Genomic DNA, 12959 nt, shown 5'->3' on the forward strand with positions numbered 1-12959 from the left:
GGTTCTGGACCTGGCCCGGCCCCCCGTGTCCCCAAACCCTGCCCAAAGCTCCCTCTCCTCAGCTTCCCACCAGGAAGGGGGAGGGCCGACCTTCCTGTCCTTTTAGATGGATACCATGCTCCATAAACATGGAGATTCTTAGCCTTGTGTCAAGGACCCTTAACCTGATGCTCTACTATGTGCTGGATACGGGTTAAGCGCTGATGATGCAAAGGGAAAAGTCAGTGAGCATTTATTAAGCACTAACTGTATGCCAGGTGCTGTGTCAACTGCTGAAGTTATAAAGGGGACCAAGAAGCAGTGACCATTTATTAATTACCAACTATATGCCCCCTACTGTGCCAACCACTGAAGATATAAAAGGGGAAGAAGAGGCAGTGATCATTTATTAAGCACTAACTATATGCCAGATACTCTGCCAACCACTGAAAATAAAATGGAAAAAAAAGGCAGTGAGCATTTATTAAGCACTAACTGTATGCCAGGTGCTGTGTCAACTGCTGAAGTTATAAAGGGGACCAAGAAGCAGTGACCATTTATTAATTACCAACTATATGCCCCCTACTGTGCCAACCACTGAAGATATAAAAGGGAAGAAGAGGCAGTGATCATTTATTAAGCACTAACTATATGCCAGATACTCTGCCAACCACTGAAAATAAAATGGAAAAAAAAGGCAGTGAGCATTTATTAAGCACTAACTGTATGCCAGGTACTGTGTCAACTGCTGAAGCTATAAAGGGGACCAAGAAGCAGTGATCATTTATTAATTACCAACCCTATGCCAGCTACTGTGCCAACCACTGAAGATATAAAAGGGAAGAAGAGGCAGTGAGCATTTATTAATTACCAACTCTATGCCAGCTACTGTGCCAACCACTGAAGATATAAAAGGGAAGAAGAGCCAGTGAGCATTTATTAAGCACTAACTATATGCCAGGTACTCTGCCAACTACTGAAAATAAAATGGAAAAAAAAGGCACTGAAGATATAAAAGGGAAGAAGAGGCAGTGAGCATTTATTAATTACCAACTCTATGCCAGCTACTGTGCCAACCACTGAAGATATAAAAGGGAAGAAGAGGCAGTGAGCATTTATTAAGCACTAACTATATGCCAGGTACTCTGCCAACTACTGAAAATAAAATGGAAAAAAAAGTCACTGAAGATATAAAAGGGAAGAAGAGGCAGTGAGTATTTATTAAGCACTAACTGTATGTCAGGTACTGTGTCAACTGCTGAAGCTATAAAGGGGACCAAGAAACAGTGATCATTTATTAATTACCAACTCTATGCCAGCTACTATGCCAACCACTGAAGATATAAAAGGGAAGAAGAGGCAGTGATCATTTATTAAGCACTAACTATATGCCAGGTACTCTGCCAACTACCGAAAATAAAATGGAAAAAAAAGGCATTTACTAAGTGTCCACTACATGTTCTGTTGGCAACTGCTCAAGATATGATGGCAAAAAAAAAGAGTCAGTGAACATTTATTAAATGCCCACTACGTGGCAGGTACTGGGCCAACCCCTGAAGATACAATGGAAAAAGAGTCAATGAACATTTATTGATTGCCCAATTAGTACATGTACTGTACTAATCATTGGGAATGAAAAAGGAAAAAAAACCATTAATTAAGCACCTACTATATGCCAAACCATGTTTGTGCTAATAATAGTGCTGAGCATACAAAGAAAGTCCAAGTCTCTTTTCTTGAGTAGCTGTCTTTAATGGAGGAAACAACATGAAAACACAATGTATAGCTTTAAGTGTGTCTATATACATACATTTTACATATTTGTATGTATGCATATACACATACTTATATCCTATATAAGATAAATTGGAGCTAATCCACCGAGAAAAGCACTAGAATTAAGGTAGATAAGAAAAGGCTTCTGGCTTGTTCTGGAAGGAACCCAAGGATATCAGGAAACAGTCTGGGAAGCCTCTGAAAGCCTGAGAAGAATGTTTTTAGTATACATAAGATTACAAAGGAAATCAATTATTTGAAACACTGCTATAGAACTACTCAAAGAAACAAGTTCATAGCTCCTAAGTTAAGATTGTTGTTTGTCCTTCATTCTGGAAGAGGACCATGACATCAGAGAAGGAATTCCATGACATGCAAGTGAACTGGATTTTGGTGAGGGAGGTCTGGGCAAGGTCACCTGCTTCACTTTTCCCCTCTGGAACTCTCTGGGTCCAGAGGCAAATATCAATCAGGACGACTGGAGATGGCCCTGGACGCACTAGGAAGCCTTGGCCTTTTTAAGCTAAGGTCTTCATCCGGTCTCAGTTTGACAATGATTAAGGCTAGGTTAAAAAAAAAAAAAAAAAAAAAAGATTCAGTCTGAGAAGGAAAAACCTTCAGAGCCACTGGACAAGAACTTTTGATCTGGAGGAAGCTCCTTGATAATCAGGATTCTTTCAGTCTCTCTATTTTTATCTCCATAATTTCATGGCAGACATTTAATAAATATCTGGTGATTGAGCAGCAGGGGACCATAACAAATCAAAGAGTCTATCCATTTAATTTTACAAATGAAAAAACTGAGTGTCTGAAAGGTCTAGTTAGCTTAGCAGGTTCAAACTTGTTGTTTTCCTGACATGAAACTCAGCAAGCGCTTTATCCATATGATAGCTAAGAAAACAGGCCCAGAAAGGTCCAGAGCCCAAGATATTCACCTGGTTCTAGAGTAGATGAGCCAGAGGGACATAGACTACAGGGTGGGAAAGTATAGTGCTCTCTTCTCTAAAATATAATCATTCTCTGGGAGCAGGTTTCTTGGGGGGCTTCTGGACGCAGCTTTAGTTTCAGTTCTGTGCAATAATCACCTCAAATGCAGCCAGTTGTTAAAAGTTCAGATCCTTTATTGTCTCTTCCAAAATAGCCTGACATGCTTTCCTTGATTACGAGAGCTCTTGTTGCTAGTCCTTTGCCTCTGCCAGCTTCAGCCTCCAGCTCTCTCTCCTGATTCTGAATCTCCCCAACTGACTCCTGGCTGAGGCTCCAAGAACTTCTTATATATGATCTCTTAAAGATATGAACTCAAAGGTTGACTCCTCCTCCTAGAGAATGGGATTGTGGGTTCCTGACTTGTGAATCTCAAATGCTAATGTGTGAACTCTTAAAGGTGTTGAAATCTTGTTTCTATCAATTCCAGTGAGTTAGTACCTTGTTTCAAGTTCTGGCCCATAACATCTCCCGCTTTCTTTTGATTTAGAACATAAGGTGGTCATGACCTCCCTGACTTCTCAAGGAGGTGAGAACCCCAAAAAAGAAGGTGATCACGCCTTCCCTGACTGCTCAAAAAAGAAGTGAAAACACCATAAAAAGGAGTTGGTCACACCCTCCCTGACTTCTCCGGAAGGGAGATGAAAACACCAAAGGAAATGGGAAATCAAATCAGATTAGCAGGTTTCTGAAGGGGCTCACTTGAAACAGGTATACATAAATCCATCAATATGGGAGGTCTTACAAATAATTACATAAATTACAATAAGCACATAGCAATAAAACACAGGCTAGAAGTGATGTAACATGAATCAACATGAGAATTTATACATGTCCATAAGTCCTAGAAATAGTCCAAAAGGAATCTATTGTCCATTAGTTCATGTGCCAGGAATCCAATAATTCCTGCAAGCTTTGAAGTCCTGCAATGGTCTTATCCTGTGTTAGGAAATCCAATGATTCTTGATGGTTTTCAAGTCCTGCAACAGTCTTTATCAACAATTTTTCATCTCAAGGAATCCAATGATTCCTGTTGGTTTTCAAGTCCTGAAACAGTCTTATCTTGTGTCAGGGAATCCAATGATTCCTGCAGATTTTGTTCTTAAGTCTTCTCCTTTGTTTCCAGATTTTTCTCTTTTTCTGTCTCTCTGATGGACAAGGCGAATACGGCTCATTGGCACCCATCTGATTCCTTCTCCTCCTGTATAGATAGATACAAGCAAACCCTCTTCCCCAAGCAGTTAGCCTATCTGGTTCCTTCCATTCATTTCTTTTTGCGTCTCTCCACATCACCTGGTGATTATCTAAAGACAGTGGAGCTGCTCGCACTGGACACTGTCCTTCTGGTGGGTTATAAAACCTGTCTGCCGGAGCCAGTGCATCTTTATCAAAAATTTAGAAATTAATGGTATAGAGAACTAAATTTAGAAGTTCTCTAGGGTTACCCGTGGCTTCCCCTTTCTTATGTTTTTGGAGGAGCATCTTAATGTTTCTGTTTCTTCTCTCTACGATTGCCTGACCTTGAGGATTAAAGGGTATGCCCGTGGTGTGTAAAATCTTATACTGTGCACAAAAGTGTTCAAAATGTTTAGAAGTATATGCAGGTCCATTATCTGTTTTTATTTCTTGTGGCACACCCATAATTGTGAATGCTTGTGTGAGGAATTCAGTGACCACTCGGACTGTCTCTTTTGCTGTTGGTATTGCAAAAATAAATCCTGAAAAGGTGTCTACCACAACGTGGATAAAAGACAGACGACCAAAAGATTGATAATGGATCACATCCATTTGTCGGATTTCATTGAGTCTCAAACCACGAGGGTTCTTCCCTGGAGGCAGTGTAGGAGCGTGGAAAGGAAAGCAAGCCATACAGGCTTTTACTATGCTCCTAGCTTCCTCTCTTGTTATCCCAAATTGTAAACGTAAAGCTCGAGCAGCCTGATGGTATTTAGAATGAGATTCTTGGACTACCTCAGAGGCTAATTCAATCCTTATTTCATAAAGAGGGAAATTGAGGCACAGGTTGTAACTTGTTCAAGGTCACAGGTACAAAGCAGCAGAGATAGAGTTGGAACCCAGATCACGTCCTCCCAAATCTAGCACTTTCTACCTCACGGAGTTGTTAGGATCAAATGAGATCTTTGTAAAGTGCTTAGCACAGTGCAGGGCACATAGCAGGGGCTTAATAAATTCTTGGTTCCCTTTCCCTTCCTTTTTGCTGCTTTCCTTCTATTCTAAATTCTTAGCTCTAGAACTGGGAGGTGCTTTGGAGGTCCAAAGCCAGGCCCAAAATAGGACCAAAAAAGTTGCCTCAAGTCACACAATAAATTCCCAGCTAACAATTTAACTTAATTTCTCTGACTCCAAAACTTGTGTCCTTTTCTTTAGCATTCTATTCCTACTGCATTTTGCAGGAAAGGAAGGAAAGGAAAAAAAGAAAGATTGAAGGGAAAGAGAGAAGGAAGGAAAGGAGAGAGGGGGGAGGAAGGAAAGGAAAGAAAAGGAGGAAGAAAGAAAAACCTGGGAAAGCTAACCCAATCCCTCCACTTTACAGATAAGGAAACTGATCAAAAGGGTCAGTGGATGTGCCCCAAAATAAATGGTAGGGGTAGCATGAGTCTTTGTCTTTCATGTCAAAAAACAAGCACTCTTTTCATGTACCACACAAGGGTTCCAGAGGCAGAAAAAAACATTCCCATCTTAGGTGCCACATAAGAAGAAAATTGTTGATAACAAGAATCCTCTCTGTTTATGAACTTTTATACTATGATAAAACTTCAATTATTATTTTGGGGGGATTTCAGCAAAACCTAAGCTTCCTGAAGGCTGGAACTATTTGGTCTTGGTCTTTTTATATTCAGCACATAGTGCTTTTGCAGAGTAGACTCAATAAATGCTTGTTTAACTTGATTGAGAGTATATTTGTACACAAAGAAATATAAATGTTTTTCAATTTCAAGTTGGAACTTACACGTATCTAAAAGTAAAAGGGAGTGGGGAAAAATAACTCCTTCAAAATTGGATTATCAGCTTTCTCCTATCATGTGTTGATCTTTAGTCTTTGTTTACTCTTGGCTTTTGGACACATTTGGTATAGATGCCAGGAAAAAATTAAAAGTCATTTAGGCACTGCTTTTGTTTGCTCAATTAGCCATGCTGTACACCTGTAGTAGCAACTCATGACTACAAGTATTTGATTGGGTGTCCTGTAAATAAAGCATTAAACTTGTTATGCTCAACCCCAGAAAGGAGAACCAGGAGTCATGGGATGAAACTGTTTAGAGGCAGATTGTAACTCAGGAATAGAGGGAAAATTTTTCTAACATAAGTGTCCAAAAATGGAGGAGAAAAGAAAGGTAGTGAACATTCCATTCATGAGGGTCTTTAAGCTAATGCTGATGACCACTTTTTAGGGATACTGGGTGGATTACATTATTTTCTGAAGTCTCATTTCTTGAGATTCTATAATGTAAAAGTTATCTTTTGAGAGCAAGTACTTTAAATCAGTAAATTTTCCCTATAATGGGCATTTCATTTTAATTTTAACCATTTTGGGTAGAAGTCTCTTAAAAACCTCTTTGTTGATTTTTAAAACAATCTACTCAGATATTCACATGGAACTGACCTCATCCACTTAAACATTCCTTCCAACAATGTTTATCACAATCTTTCCATGCCTGTTTATCCTGTACATTCTTGTCTATATCATCCTCATAAATTCACCACAGGGAGTCCACCCAAAGTAATGAAACCCAACCTCTTCTTTCTCCTAACATTTTAAAGTTAGCAGCGATTTATCTGGGGTTTTTCCCTGTGATTCCTTGCTGTCCCTTTGCCACATGCCTAGTCCATTTTAACTTTTCTTCAAATGGCTTTTCCTCAATGACCATTCATGTTCTTCAAAGTTCTTCATTGGTCATAACCTTCTCACATCCACTTTTTCATTACTCTCTATGTGAAAGCCATTTTGAGCTCTTCAGAGCTTCTTCTTCCATGTGTCATAGCAACAAAGGATCAATAAAGTATTAGGATTCTTACTGGAATACTGCAGAGATCAATAATCACTTAAAAGTTTGGCTGAACCATCCACAAAAGAAAAACCAAGTGGATGAAAGATATTTATAATAAGCTGACTTTTTAATGGCAGAGATGACATGCAAACAATTAGTACAAACAAACAATCTACAGGATAAATTGAAAAAAATCAACAGAGGAAGGGAATAAAATCGAGACACATCTGGAAAGGCTTCCTATAGATAATGGGTTTATAAGTTTATAAGAAAATAGGATTTGAAGGAAGCCAGGAGGAAATGATGAGAGATCTTCAGGAAATTGTAAAGTTTCCTAATGACCTCAAACTTCTCCTGGAAATAATTTTAATAAATATTAAACATAAGTGGTCTTTGATGAATCCAGTGCTTCAAATTACTAACTACTATACCATAATCTAGTGATGTTTCCAAAAGCTGTGGAAGCACAAAGCTCTTTATCCCAATTCATTCCCGTTTTTAGTTCACTATTTGCCTCTAACAACCTAATTACCCCCCCCCCCCACCCCGGTTCTAATTTATTGCTTCTGCTATGCCTTGGATTTGATTGAGAAGATAAGACTATTGTTGTGGAGTGATTTCAGTCATGTCCAACTAACTCCTTGGGAATCTCATTTGGATTTGGGGGCGCAAAGATCCTAGAGTGGCTTGCCATTTCCTTTTCCAACTCATTTTACAGATAAGGAAACTGAGGCAAACATTGTTAAGTGACCTTCCAGGATCACACAGCTAGTAAGTGTCAGAGGCCAGATTTGAATTCAGGAAGTTGAGTCTTGCTGACTTCAAACCTTGTATTGTACCCCCTGTGCCATCTAGTTCCCCCAGTTATGCTATAGTAGTTATAATTCTAATAACTTGAAGAATAATCAATAAGTGCTTATTATGTGCCAGGCAATATTTCAAGTACTAAGGAGATAAAAGACAAAAAACAAACCAATTTCTATTCAAGAAATTATAGTCTATAAAAGAAAAAAGTATGAAGACCGACTGAGTGACGGTCTGAAACGCAATTTTGAGTAACCTGCATAAAAGATAGCTACTTTGGCTTCTTAGTAGCCAGAGATAAATTCTGAAAAATTTACTGGAAAACTGGTCTCTGAATATACATGCACTGAAAAGTAACTTCCTAAGTCATAAGTATGACCATGTCACATACATTCTCCCTTTCTCCACCCTCAACTCTAGTGGCTCCATATTTTGCTCCTTCGACATCAAACAAAATCTGTTTGACCCCTTCCTACGTTTTTAGTCTTATAATTTACTCCTCTCCACAATACTCCATCTCCTAACTCCATGCATTTTCACTGGATGCTTAAACTGTCATGCTTAGAATGTCTTCTCTCATTTCTATTTCTCAAACTTCTCTCAAGTTTCGGTCCAAATAACATTCTCTGCAAAAGATCTTTTGTGATGACCACGTTAGCACCCTGGATACCTTAGAATCAGCTGGAGTCAGGATAAGCAAAAGTCCTTGGTCTTTATTCTTGGTCTTTAGAGGTAGAAGTGAATGGGATGAATGCAGAATCTCTATGACCTTCCTTCTTCGTCTCCTGCTCAGAAGTGACCCTGGCTAGTCTTACTCCACCCCCTAATCCCTCCTACAATTTTCTATATACACCAGTTTTTGAGCCAGCATAGAATAGTGAGAAAGGCCATTTTCCAAGCATATGCTAATAGAATATTGTCCAATTGGTAGTTAGCCTTAAGTGCATGGTTGTCCAACCTCAGTGCATCGACTCAAGTGTTTCAGCCCTTTACAATCTTTCATGCTTCTTCTAAAAAGATTATTTTCAGTTAACATTGTATGACTTTATATGTACATTGCCCCTTAGTTTATTGCCTCCAAACTAGAATGTGAGATCCTAGAAGAACCAAGATAGTAGAGTTAGAGGGAACAATGGTAATGAATGAGCTCTTTCCCATAAATCCTCTGACAACAGAAAATGTAGCAGACAGGATTCTGATGGGGAAATTAAAAAAAAAATAGCAATGAGTCCTTTGTCCAGCTTATTTTAGCTGGGTACATAGGAAGGTCTTTGATCTCTGAAGATGGGGTTGAACCAGGAGCATGATGTGCTCCAGTATCCAGGTGTAGGAGGTACATTCAGATGAGAAGATTTCTCTTATAGGAGCACTCCCAGACCCACACTGGGGTACTGCAATGGAGCCAAGTGCCCAGGCCCCACCTCACAAATATAAGAGGAAGGAAGAGGAGGGTTATACTGAGAGGTGATGCTGGGTAGAGAATCTTTAGATGGTGTACCAAGAAAGGAGCAAGTTCAGAAGCCAATTCAAAAGAAAACAGTCTCACTTCCAATATCTAGATTAATCTGCAGAAGAATAAACAGGGCAGGAATCCCAGACCTAAGGTTGACCCACTATTCTGCTGCTTTAAGATCAGAGTTTTCCAATTGACCAATAGACACTGAATCCAGCAGTGATCTACTACTCAGCTTAGCAACTTGCCGAGTTAGATCTGGAGAGCAACCATCAGACCTTTCCCTGAATTTAACCACCTGAGAAGCACTGGAAACTTACAGTTCTCAGTCTGTCTTGGAGACTCTAGAATAGTATAATATTCAATGTCCTCCAAAAATAGCAACAAGGTCAGATCTAATCCCTAAAAAAGTACAGCAGTAACTAATCCTAACATTAAATCCAATGTCAGGAAGTATGCTAGAAGAACAAGCAAGTGGAAAAAAGAAGCCCTTCAAAACCTTGCCATATGGTGGTCTGGATGCTTAAGCCACTAATACAGAACAACAAAATATTTATGAGCAAAACTTTAGGGTAAAACACAAGTTGGGCACAAATTCAACTAAAATTCTTGAAAAAAATGTGATGCAAGATTTTTTAAGGTTAAAAATTTATTTTTTATTAAAGCTTTTTTATTTTCAAAACATATGCATGGATAAATTTTCAACATTGACCCTTGCAAAATCTTTTGTTCCAAATTTCTTCCCTTCCTCCCACCCCCTACCTTAGATGTAATCCAATATATGTTAAACATGTTAAAATATATATTAAATCCAATATATGTATACATATTTATATAGTTATCATACAGCACAAGAAAAAACAGTTCAAAAAGGAAAAAAATGAAAAAGAAAACAAATTGCAAGCAAACAACAACAAAAAAAGAAAATGCTGTGTTGTGATCCCCACCCAGTTTCCACAGTTCTCTCTTTGGGTGTAGATGGCTCTCTTCATCATAAAATCATTGGAATTATCAATTATCTCATTGTTGGAAAGTCATGTCCATCAGAATTGATCATTGTATAATATTGCTGCTGCCGTGTACAATGATCTCCTGATTCTGCTCATTTCACTGAATATCAGTTCATGTAAGTCTCTCCAGGCCTTCCTAAAACCATCCTGCTTATTGTTTCTTATAGAACAATAATATTCCATAATTCATAGACCATAACTTATGCAGCCATTCTCCAATTGATGGGCAACCACTCAGTTTCCAGTTTCTTGCCCCTATAAAAAAGGCTGCTATAAACATTTTTGCACATGTGGGTTCCTTTTCCTCCTTTAAGATCTCTTTGGGATATAGGCCCAATAGAAACAAATCAAAGGGTACACATAGTTTGATAGACCTTTGGGCATAGTTCCAAATTGCTCTACAGAATGATTGGATTCGTTCACAGGTCCATCAACAATACATTAGTATCCCAGTTTTCCCACATCCCCTCCAACGTTCATTATTATCTTTTTCTGTCACCTTAGCCAATCTGAGAGGTGTGTAGTGGTACCTCAGAGTTGTCTTAATTTGCATTTCTCTGATCACTAGTAATTTAGAGCACCTAATTTTTTTTTTTAAATGGAGTGCTTGAGAATAAAATTGGAAAAGAAATTAGCTCTATGGCATATAAAAATGAAAAGAGAATTAACAACTTGGTACAATTAGTACAAAACCTTGCCCAAGGTGGGGCAGGGTGGAGAAAATCTGAATGAACCATGCAGAAGCCAATGACTCCATGAGGCAACAAGAAATATTAAAACAAAGTCAAAGAACAAAAAAAAAAAAAAAGAATAAAATCCAAGGTATCAGCAAAAACAAATGACCTGGGAAACTGGTAGAGGAGAAAAAACAAGAATCACTGGATTATCTGAATACTATAATCCTAAAAAGAGTCTTAAAACTTTCCTAATCCCATAGCACCAGAGAGCAAAGTAGAAATATAATCCACCGGTTGCCTCCTAAAAGAAATTCCTAAACACAAATTGCCAGGAATTTCATAGTCAAAAGCCCAAGCTTCCAAGTGAAAGAAGAAGTACTGAAGCCAGAAAGAATTCAAGTACTTAGAAGCCATCAGTATCACACACAATTTAGCAGTCACTATTGTAAAGCATCAGAGAAATTGGAATAAGACATTTCAAAGAGCAAAGGACATGGGCTTTACTCAAGAATAAAGTGTTCAGCAAAACTGAGTATAATGCAAGGGTGTGTGTTGTAAAACAAAATACATCTCCCAAGCATCTCTGATGAAAAAAACAGAGCTGCAGAGAAACTTGAAAGTTCAAACACAGGAGTTAAGAGAATAACGAAAAAGTAAATGTGAATGAACAATGATTAAGAAACAAGAAAAAATTGCTTATATTCAAATATAGGGAGATGATACATGTGTCTGATCCCTCTGATCCCTACCACTATCAGCCTTTATAGAAAATATCCAATTAGACAAGATCTGAGAATGGTTCTGTTATTCATGGTATAACGTGTTTTGTTTTTCTTCTGTTCTTAATGAGGTAAGGATAGGGTTTTGAGGTGAGAAGACAGATCTTGACTGATTAAAACAAATTTTATACTTATGCATATGCACATTTGTATATTTTTGTATGTATAGATAAACATCATATATATATATATATATATATATATATATATATATATAAAACCAGGGAACTCTGATCAACATAATGATCTATTATAACTCTTCATGATAAAACTCATTGCCCATCTCCTGATGGAGGTGATGGGCTCAGAGAACATATATATATTTTTTTGAACACAGGTGATGAGAAATATTTTGCTCAATTATATTACATGCATATAACAAATATTTTGTTTTTCTTGTTTTCTCACATAGGGGAGAGAGAAGTAAGAGAAAAATGATCTTGATTTAAAAATAAAATTTTAATTAAAAAAAAAAGATGTGAACTTTTTTGAGTACAGAGATTGCGTTTTTGCCTTTCTACCTCCAGATCTTAGCCTAACAACCAGAACAGAGTAAAGGCTTAATAAATGTTTGTTGACTTAACAGTGCCTGGCACATAGAAGGCATTTAATATATGTTTGGCTGAAGTGTTACTTTACTTCACTTACATGGATTTTTAACTTTTATGTAAAAAAAATAAAAAGTAATCTGGACCCAAAAAAAAAAATAGAATTATGCAATCATTAGCGTGTATAGCAAAAATTAAACAAAGAGGCAGTTAGATGGAAACAGAGCCAAAACTAGGGCTAAAGCAGCTAGGCAGATGCCTCGAGCACAATAATCAAGAGAAACTCAACAATACTTTTTCTAATCTGGTGTGAAAGGATTTCAACCCTTATCCATGCAGAGGACCCACAATGATGAAATCACAGTGCTTTTGAAGTCCTGGAGTATCTACAACTCTATTTTTTTCCTACTACAGGAAAAAAAATTGCATGTTTCTGATCTTCACAGTATTTGTTTTATCATAAGTTGCATGTGGTACAGTGTAGATTGGACAGCAGACAATAACACTCAGAAGGCACAACTTTTAAACACTGGGAAATCGTTTTCAAGCTTTGGCACTCTAAATGCTTTGTCCTGGCTCTGATTAGAAATTATCTAAATACAAAAAATACATAAATCAGAAACTCAAAGCAAAATGATCTCAGTCTGGGAATTTGTATAACTCTGAAGAAATACAGGAAAGCAAAGCCAAATCTGCAAGCATTCCCAGCAAACTGAAAAAATCCATAACATGCCCCTGCTTTGATGCTGTGAGCTGAGGAGACCCTTGCTTCTCAGAAAGTCACAAGCACTAGAGCAAGCCCTACTCCACATTGGGGACAATTCAACAAAGTGGGTCATATAAATGTAAATAAGATATCAGTACCATAAAAAATAACTATAAAGAATTCAGAGAAACTTGGGAAGACTTGTATTAAATACTGTAGGAGGAAAAAAAAAG

The sequence above is a fragment of the Sarcophilus harrisii genome, chromosome 6, assembly GCF_902635505.1.
Source record: "Sarcophilus harrisii chromosome 6, mSarHar1.11, whole genome shotgun sequence".
NCBI classification, from domain to species: Eukaryota; Metazoa; Chordata; class Mammalia; order Dasyuromorphia; family Dasyuridae; genus Sarcophilus; species Sarcophilus harrisii.